The sequence below is a fragment of the Tenrec ecaudatus genome, chromosome 10 (genome assembly GCF_050624435.1).
Source record: "Tenrec ecaudatus isolate mTenEca1 chromosome 10, mTenEca1.hap1, whole genome shotgun sequence".
Taxonomy (NCBI): domain Eukaryota; kingdom Metazoa; phylum Chordata; class Mammalia; order Afrosoricida; family Tenrecidae; genus Tenrec; species Tenrec ecaudatus.
This window is the reverse complement of record NC_134539.1, coordinates 122,953,259-122,963,633: the sequence shown is the minus strand read 5'-3', so window position 1 is coordinate 122,963,633 and position 10,375 is coordinate 122,953,259. Positions and strand designations below refer to the sequence as shown.

Sequence of the window (10,375 nt, the reverse complement as noted above, 5' to 3'; positions counted from 1 at the left end):
AAGGGGGGTGGAATGGTTGCACAACTGAAAATGTAATCAGTGTTACTGAAATGTAACTGTAGAATGTGTTAATTTTGTGTGTTCTGCTATGTATGGTGTCAACAACTGAAATGAATTATTTCTTGATGGAGTTAATGTTGATTGCCTAAAAATTAGAGTATCGGGAGGCTTAAGTGAATAGTTGTTGGTTGCTGTCAATTTTGTCTCATATGACTTTTACTAGAGACTAAGTACTCAATAGCTAGTAGCTGTTTGAGAGCCCTGGTGGTATAGTGGTTATGCGTTGGACTGCTAACCTCAAGGTCAGCCGTTTGAAACCACCAGCTGCTCTATGGGAGAAAGTCAAGGCTTTCTACTCCCATAAAGAGTCGCAGTCTCAGAAACCCACAGGGGCAGTTCTAACCTGTTCTAGGGAGTCACTATGAGTTGACATCAACTCAGTGGCAGTGAGTGAGTGTGATTATCTGTCTAGCATATCATAAGCACATGAGGAAGTCACATTATATAAAAGCCTAGCTGCATACTTAAGACTCAGAAAAGGAAAAACTCACCTTTATCAGGTCACTGGCCTCTGTCAGGCACTATATGAAAGCAAATCACAAAGCATTGCTCACTAGGGTTCTGGTTCACACATGTACTCATACATACAAGGGTTATTCCAAACAAGGCATGATTAAGCATGTCTGTGATCAGCACATGGCGGAAGCCAAGTTCTCTCAGTATTGTACTTGTCTTAGTCTTGTTTGAGTGTCTTCCAAAAAAATCCAATCAAAACAGTGGCTTACAAAGGGATCTGCTGGGCCAGTTAAATTCAAAGCAGGGAGTTCACCTCAAAAGGTTATGACAACTATTTGGGGAACTCTATAGGGTTAATTTTAATAGATTGTCTCCAAGAACACAGGGTGATCATGGGGCTTGTTAGGAAGAAGTTTTAAGAGAATTAAAAACTTTGTGGGTGAGAAGGCCAGAAAAAATGTGCTAAGGATTGTTTTTCTTTTGACAATGTCCCTTTACATTTTTCAAGGGTAGAAAGGGCTGCCCTACAAGAATTTCTTTGAGAAACTTACCCCATCCACCCTACAATCCTGATCTTGTCCCTTCAGAGCTGCTCCTTTTGCTCCTTTTAAAGGGAACACGATTTGAATCCTTTGTGAACGCCAACACTGCCTTTTGGCCATGCTGTAAATCCAAGAGCACAGATTCTCCAGGGGAAGGGCTAGAGAGCTGGATGCACCAACTTCAGAATTGTATAGAACTAACAAACCCAGGGACAAGGGAACAACAAGAGATCTAAAATCGATGGCGAGGAGGGTGCAGAATGCCTGGTGGGGTTTGCTCAAGTGCAATGTTGCCGAGAGGAATTACTGAGAGTTGAATGAAGGTCTAACATGATTGTGGGACAAGAGGAGAGTAAAAAGAAATAAAAAACTGGAAGGCAAAAGACATTTATAGAGGCATAAATATAGTCATGTATGTATGTAAATATATTAATATATAACGATAGGGTTATAGGTCTATGTACATATCTTTATATGTTATGTATTAAGGTAGCAGACAGACATTGGGCCTCTACTCAAGTCCTCCCTCAATGTAAGAACACTTTGTTCTAATAACCTGACATTCTGTGATGTTCACCTTCCCAACATGATTGTTGAAGACAAAATGGGTGCATACACTAATGTAGTGAAGAAAACTGTTGGTTCCCAACTATTAAAAGATGCAGCATCTGGAGTCTTAAAGGCTTGAAGTTAAACAAGTGGCCATCTAGCAGGGAAGAAAAGAGCCCATATGGAAGAAGCACACCAGCCTGTGTGACCACAAAGTGTCAATAGAATCAGGTATCAGGCCTCAGAAGATCCCAAAGAAACAATCATATTAATGCAAACAAGAGGGAACCCAAACCCATCTGTAGACAATTGGACATCCCCTCACTGAAGAGTAGCAAGGAAGGGATGAGCGAGCCAGGGTGTAGTACAGCAGCGACAAAGCACACAACATTCCTCTAGTTCTTTAATGCTTCCTTCGGTCCACAATCATGACCCCAGTTCTACCTTACAAATTCAGCTAGACCAGAGCATGTACACTGGTACAGGTAAGAGTTCTCGGCACACAGAATCCAGGACAGATAAACCCCTCAGGAACAATCATGGGAGTAGTGATATCATGAGGGTAGGGAGAAGGTGGGGGAGAAGGGAAGAAAAGGGGAACCGATTGCAATAATTGATGTATAAAACACACACACACACACACACACACACACACACACACACACCTATCCCCATGGGGATGAACAACAGAAATGTGGGTGAGGGGAGACAGCGGACAGTGTAAGATATGAAAATAATAATAAGTTATCATTTATCAAGGGTTCACAAGGATGAGGGGGTGGGGGAGGGAGGGAAAAAAGAGGAGCTGATATCAAGAGCTCACGTAGAAAGAAAATGCTTTGAAAATGATGATGGCAACCTACGTACAAATGTGCTTGACACAATTGATGTATGGATTGTGATAAGAGCTGTAAGAGCCCCCTATAAGATGGCTTATAAAAGACGAGGTGTATAGCTCTAGATGAAGTTATGTGGAGAACCAACAGCTTCACATTTTAGTCTTTTTGTTTAGCAAAGGTTCCTATGACCTTGACTTTTCCGCTAGCCTTGTAACTGTTCCTTTCCTGTACTACTTCCTTCCATCTTCACACTAACTCTCCGAGGTAGGTACTACCCGTTGCTTTTGGCTGAGAAAAAAAAAAAAGCTGAAGCTTGGAATTCTTTTATCTTTGAACTTGTAATGTCTCATTAGCAACAACTTGGCTGTGCCGCTGTGCTCGCATTTCAAGATCACGGGGTGTGACTCACTGGAAGCACACCTTGGCAGGCGCATGCGAGCAAACCAAGCTGCGCTCTTCCTCTGGATTCTCCTGCAATCCTGCTACCACTGTGGGTTTGCTGTGAGGCTCTTTTCAAAGGCAATGGCTGATGCAGTGGACAGCCCCCCTTCTGCTGGCCCGGCACCCCTGACCCGTGCCCTACAGCAGCACCCTGATGTCACGGTGATTGGTTTGGAGGAGGGGACAGTGACTCATTCAGCCCAGTGTGGGTCAGGCCTAGAACTTCCCTTTGTATCGAAAGAAGTGAGAATTCTTTAGTTGCTGTTTTCCCTGCTTGGAGCCTGCCACTGCTGCCTGCTACCTTTCTACCGTGAAATGAAAGTGTGCTTGAAAATAAGTCAGAGCAGAAGCAAGAAAAACAGACATCAGGCGCTGTGCATTCGAGCCTCTGACTCCAGATATGCCTGAAGCCAACATCTTCCTGGACTTAGTAGTTCCACAGCTTAGTGAATTCTTCTCTCTATCTCTCTTTGATAGTTTGAGCTGAGTTTTCTATCATATGCAAGAAACAGAGTCCGGCCAATCATTCGTTCAGGCACAACTGAGCTCTTTCAATATGGTAGGCATGGTTCAAGTTCTGGCGACACAGCAGTGAACAACACAGACAACTCCACGGTGGCTTGGAACTTACATCCTACAAGGCAACAGGAAGTAAATATATAGGCATGTGTATCAAAAAGTAAATACATTGGCATTAGATATCAACTAGTGATAAGTGTGGGTGGGTGGTGCAGAAATACAGCCGGGGTAGGAAGTATTGCAGGGATTCCAGGAAAGTCTCACTGATGACGTGACTTTGATGTGAGACCGTGAGAGGACCAGCAGGAGGGCGCCAGAAGGAAGGAACAGGGCTGGGTTTTCAGAGGAGTGGCCAGTTTAAGCCACCCAAGTCCTCAACCTGGAGTAGGACTCCACTGGAGGTTTAAGAAAAGGAAATACTAGTTTTCAGGGGCGACCACCCGCGTGGTTGTTGAACAGAGGAGGCAGGGGCAAGAGCAACATACACTCATTTCCTAGGGCTGCTGGAACAAAGCACCACGAACTGGCTAGGTTCAAAGAACAGTTTACCATTCTTGAGAACAGAAGTCTGAATCCAGGGTGTCAGCAAGGCAATATACGCTTTCTGAAAGGAGAAGGCCATGCGCTTTCAAGGGGAAGCTCTTTCTTGTCTCTTCCAGCTTTGGGTAGCCCCAGGAGTGCCTCACTGTGGCAACATAACTCGAGTTTCTGCTTCAGTCGTCTGAGAGCCATCTTTCTTTTGTGCCTCTCCTACCCTTTGTCTCTTCTCCTCTGCTCATAAGGTGGCCGGTCATATTGGACTGGGGCCCACCCAACTCCAGTACAGCCTCATATGAACTAATTGAATCAGCAGAGACCTTTATTTCCAAACAAAGACATATTTATAGATTCAAGGAGTTAGAACTTTGACATATCTTTTGGGGGAAACAATTCAACGTACAACACGGGAAATCCAGTTAGGAAACCATGACACTAATCCAGATGAAGGCTGATGCTGGCCTGGGCAGGGTGGTAGTAATGGAAATGAAGGTAAGAGGCCATTTATGAGGCAGGCGGTATTTGCTGCGGATTGGCTGTGGCAATGAGAAAACGAGGAGTCTGGAATGGCTCCAAAGTTTATGACCTGATCAGCAGGATGTTGGGATAAAATCAGAATATGTTTTTGGGCATATTATGATCTCTGAGATCCTTTTTGTTGTTGTTATTTAAGTACATTGTATCTTATTGTAGAGTCTATAGTTCAAGTAAGGTAGCTTTGGTAGCACTGTTGGGTCCACATTGGATTGCTATCCACAAGGTCTGAAGTTCAAGGCCACCAGCCAACTTGGGGGAAAATGAGGCTATCAGTTTCTGTAAAGATTTACAGCCTCAGAAACCCTATATATGGTCACTATGTGGGGGAATCTACTTGATAGCAGTGAGCTAATGCTTCAAGTATCATTGCTTTATAGATTTACGATGAATACACTATAAATACAGATGGAAGATGGCTTCCTAGACCCTCCCTAGTGTGTTAGGCTGGATTCTCCAGAGAAGCAAAACCAGTGACAATTATGTATGCATAAGGAAAAAAATGTATCAAGAGAAAAGCCTATATAACCACAAAGTGGGCAAGCCCTGTCCAGCTCAAGTCTATGGGTCAGATGCCAAGCTGGAGGCCCTTCCTAACTCATGAAGCTGCTGGGGCTAACAAACCAGGAAGCAGGAAGATGAACCAGGAAGCGGAAGACCACAGGTCAATGGAAGCAGAGTCAAGCGAATCCAAGGTCACCAGCCCAAATTCTAAGAAACCGGATTCAGGATCCAGGCCAGCAGGAAGAAAAAGTGATGGGCATTCCCCATAGCATCAACATATATCTGTATAAAGTAGCTCAACCCCCCCAAGGATACATCAATAGGCTGTGATTTAAGAAATTGGTTATACTCCACCCTAATCTTCCCACAACTGCTTGTTAGGTCACATTATGGGGTAGGCTTTATTGCCAAACTACTAAGGATCCTGGCCCAGCCAAGTTGACACAAATTATTATACTAGCTTGACCTGAATCCTTCAGAAGCACCCAGAGTTGGGTGGAGAATATCCTAAAGTTTGAAAAGACTCTGAAAATCTGTTGTGATCCAAGTGTTAATCCCTAAAGTTTAACTGGGAGAATCCTAGAGGATTTTGTTGGTTTTAAGTAAGTAAAGATTATATTTTAAAGGAAATTAACATTTAACAAAGGGAGAAATATGCTGAATGAAGAGGTTTACAAGGAGGATCAGAGTTGCTCTGGATTATCATGTAAGCAGCCTGCCTAGGGAGCCCAACCTCTCAATTTAATATTGCTTCTCCGATATTGGGACAGGCAAATTAGCCTTCTGTCCTTTTTTCAATTAACCGGTGATAAACTCCTGCCTCAGGTTATGTGGTCATTATCTTCTGAGTAATGTTCAGAATCTATGACATTCTGGCACTGATGTTGAACATCATGAAGAGATGCCAAGTTGGTGAGTGAAGCCCTGATTCTTTCGAAATTAGTGCTTGTGGGCAGGAACTAGCCATTAAAAAATATTAAGAACGTGAAAACAAATATTCAGAGGGAATCTCTAAGGGCAAATTTTTCTAAACAGGGTCAAAGTTTGCATTCACTTGCTGACCGTTCCTGCCTCTCTGATGAAAACTGGCGCGCTGTGATAGCAATGGGAAGAGGGGCTGCCCAGGAAGAGTGTCCCTTCCTCTATGGTCACGAGGGGCAGCTTTTGCAATGCTCTTGATGTCTTTTTAAAACATACCCTGTAATGGTTCAACGCATCGTGCTTGTGGGCTCCTCTTCGGTGCTTTGGCTTCACAGAGGCGATGGCATCTCCCAAGCTCCTAAATCTGCCTGGCCTCTGTCACCAATAATATTTTTCCTTATTTACACTGCCTTAGTATCAGGAAGTGCTATATCAATAAATCAATAATAACTTGATGACAAAGGCCAGACAGATTTAGGAACGTGGGAGACGCCATCACCTTTGTGAAGTAAGCAAACCGAACACAGGAGCTCTGCTGGCTCAGTCGGTTATGCATTGAGCTGCCTGCGTGGAGGCAAAGAGCAAGCAAGGAGCCCACAAACATAATGCTTCCAGCAACTCAAAGACGTCGTTCCAAGAGCCCTGGTGGTGCTGTGGATTAGAGATAGCACTGCTCACCATGCGACTGGCAAAAGATGAAACAGTCTGCCTCCATGGAGATTCACAGTCGGAGAAACCCTTTAGAGGGTCACCGGGAGTCAACATCGACTCGATGACAGCCTAACATTAGGCAAAGGAGCCCTGGTGTCAGAGGGGTTAAGCACCTAGCCGCTAGGCTAACACAAAGATCTGCAGTTCAAAACCACCTACAGCTTCTCAAAAGAAATAGCTGGCAGTCAGCTTTCGTGAAGATTATCCTCTGCCAACGAGGGGCTTCCTACGCACGTCGATGGCATAGGATGGGGCAGAACTGTCCCGGTGAGACCCCACGGCCGCGAACGTCTGCAGGAGCAGAAAAATTCATCACTTGCCCTCAGAGCGATAGTAGATTTGAACGGTTGACCTTTTGGTTACCCTCCCAGTGCCTAACCCATAAAGAATACAGTCTAGGAAACCCTCTGGGGCCAATTCTATTGTCGCGTGGGCCTCTACTGGATGGCACGGGGGGGGGGGGCGGCGGTGATTTTTGGCTTTGGTTCACTGACCACTTTTAATGCTATCATATATGGTTTAAAAGAGGAAATTTCAAATCAGAAGTTCTACAAGACAGAAAGAAGGGACAATGTAATATATATATATTACTATAAGTTTTAATTCACTTGGCTGATTGTACTCAAACTCATTCTTAGATTTATATGTCACACATACACATTTCAAACTTCCTAGAACAAAAAGCTGTTAGTTTCTACTTCTGATGATCAATTTTCTTAATTAAAATAGGAAAATTTTCAAATATTTTCCATTTTATTATAAATTTAGTTTTGCCCTGATTTTGAAGGATTGTTTGATATTCTATGATTGCTTGCTCAAGACAATAAATCATTTCAAAATAACATTATTTGATAAACAACATGTCTGGAAAAATAGCCTACATTTTTCTTAAATTATGTCATTTCTAATTTTCATCTTTGAAAACCTTGTAATTACCTTTAATCTTCACAAAACTATTATTTTAAAAATAATTTTACCTATACAAAACAACTATTCTACAGTTAATACTTTTAAAAATAATTTTATTGGGGGCTCTTATAGCTCTTATCACATTCCATACACAATTATATCAAGAATATTTGTACATATGTTGCCATAATAATTTTCTAAACATTTACTTTCTTTTTGAACCCTTGGTATCAGCTCCTCTTTTTTTCTCCTTCTCCCCCCCCACCCTCCCACCCTCATGAACCCTTGATAAATTATAAATTATTATTTTTATATCTTACACCTATAGTCATTACTTTAAAATAAAATCTTGACTTAAAATTTTATTTAGATATGTGTGACACCTGAAACAGAAATGTCAGGCTTCAAAATGTTAGCTTTAGCAAAGAAGTTGCATACTAAACGTGGGCACATAGCATCCTCTATTAGAATCATTTATATTAGAATCTGTTATTATCTGTTAAAATCTTATTAGGGAAAAAATAAATAAATAAAATCTTATTAGGGAGGAAATTGTACACGTTTCTAATGAAATTTTGTGAAAAAATTAATCCATTTTAAGGAAATAAGTAAAATTATGAAACAGAAAGTGTAAAAATTCAAAAACAAACTCACCGCCATCCAGGCAATTCTAACTCATGGCAGCTCTGTAGGACAGAGTAGACCTACCCCTGTGTGTGGGTTTATGAGTCAGTAAATCTTTATGGGAGTAGAAAGCCTTATTTTTCTCCTGAGGAGCAGCTGGTTATTTTCAACTGCTGACCTTGCAGTTAAAAGCCCAATGTGTAACCCAAGTAATTCAGGTGGGGCAAAAAAAATCAGTGTAAGTCCATTAGCAATTTAGTTCAGGAAACTTATCTGAAGAAGCATTTTTGTTTTCAAAGGTTAATTTCTATTTGATTATAAAATTGGACTAAAATGTTGGCAGTCCTTTATTTTCTGTTGTTATTCAACTTACTTAGAATTATAGGCAATTGCTACCGAGAAGAATCTTAGACATTGTGTTAGCCAGAGTTGACTAGAGAAACAAATTCAGAGATGTTCATATTTGTCTAAGAGAGAACTTTATATCAAAGAGTAATTGTATATTGAGAAAATATCCTAGCCCAGTCTAAATCAAGTCCATAAGTCCAATATCAACCCATATGTCCAATACCAATCTACAAATTCCTCTTCAGACCCATATAACACATGTAATGATGCCGAATTCAGGAAGATCATCAGCCAGTAGCTGGAAGGCCTTGTGGATCCAATGGCAGTGGAAGCATCTCATTACTGGCGTGGATTTTCACTTGGTTCCTCCAGCTCCAGGGCTTTGGCTCCATCAGCATAGCTCCATGTGGCTTGTCAAAGGAAATTCTCATAGGGAGAGTGTGTGTCCCACTTCCAGGGAGGAAGACAGGAGTTCCTAGAATCCTCAGGAGAAGGCCAGGCCCACACAGCGACTTCCTTGGCTAGCACCTGATTGACAGTCTAGACTCCACCCCTTCCTCAAGTTGCCTGTAGATTATGTAACTGCCACAGGCATGAATTTGTCAGGGGTTCTCAATCTTCATGATACATCAGTTTTAGACTTGATAGGGGATCTTCAAATAAAAGGTCTAATAAAAAATCTGGCTTTGGAGGAGATCTGCTGGGTCAATTAGATTCAAGGCAGAGTGGTTGGTTGAGAAGGCTATTGAGACTATTTTTTTAATCCCACGGGAGTTTTTTGATAGATTTTCTCAAAGGACTGAGGATGAACAAGGGTTTATTATGAAGAGATTTTAAGAAAATTGAGTCGTTGGCTGCGGGTCCTCCGTCCCGCGGAGCCGTTTGTCCTGTGCCACGATGCTCCAAAGCCTGATCAGGAATGTGTGGACCCCTATGAAGCCCTACTACACACAAGTCTACCAGGAGATCTCGGTGGGAATGGGCCTGGTGGGCTTCATCATATACAAGATCAGGAGTGCCGATAAAAGCAGTAAAGCTCTGAAAGCGTCCGGTGGGGCACCTGCCCACAGCCACCACTGAGCAGCTGCCTGAGATCCTGTTGGATAAGGTGTCCACTTGGCTGGGAATGTCGGAGCACGGTGTTGGGGACATGGCTGTCGCTCCCGCCTGTGTTGGGTGGCATGAATAAACGTGTGTGAGTGAGAAAAAAAAAAAGAAAATTGAAAGTTACATTGGTAAGAAAAAGGCCAAAAAATTTAAATTAAAAAAAAAAAAGAAAGAAAAAGGCAAAGGAAATTGCGCCAAGAATTCCCCCACCCCTCCTTAATCATGACAATGTACCTGCACATTCTTCAGGTCCAGCAAGGGCGGTCCTAGGAGAATTTCATTGGGAAATCTTACCCCATCCACCCTATGGTCCTGATCTTACTTATCCTGCAGACTTCTTTTTGTTCCCCAAACAAAACCAAAAAAATGACCCGTAATTTGGGTCCCTGAAGGATGCCCACACCGCGGTTTTGACTGAAGAGGCCAGACTTTTTCAAGAAGGCGTTAGAGATGAAGTGTATCCGCCTAGCGGAAGGCTATGTGGAGAAACAGCAGCGACACATTTGATAGTTTTGCTTAAGAAAGGCTGCTGTGATTTTGCAACATGACTTTTTTTTCTTACGTGCATACAATGAATAAATATTCGGCCATTTCCACCATTTTAAAGTATAGAATTCTGTGAATTACATTCACCATATTGTGTAATCATCCCCAGTATCTACTTCTCCACCCCAGACAGAGGCTCAATCTCCCATTAGCAATAATGTCCTATTTCCTCAAGCCCGTAAACCTCTGCTAACCTAATAAATGTTTGTCCCTACATTTGTCTACTCT

The 10,375-nt window shown here is 42.4% G+C and overlaps 1 pseudogene; it reads left to right on the top strand.

Annotated features, from left to right (window-relative positions):
• The first annotated feature begins 9,343 nt into the window (after window positions 1-9,343).
• On the top strand, window positions 9,344-9,714 carry LOC142458244 (ATP synthase F(0) complex subunit j, mitochondrial pseudogene; annotated as a pseudogene).
• The last annotated feature ends 661 nt before the right edge of the window (window positions 9,715-10,375 follow it).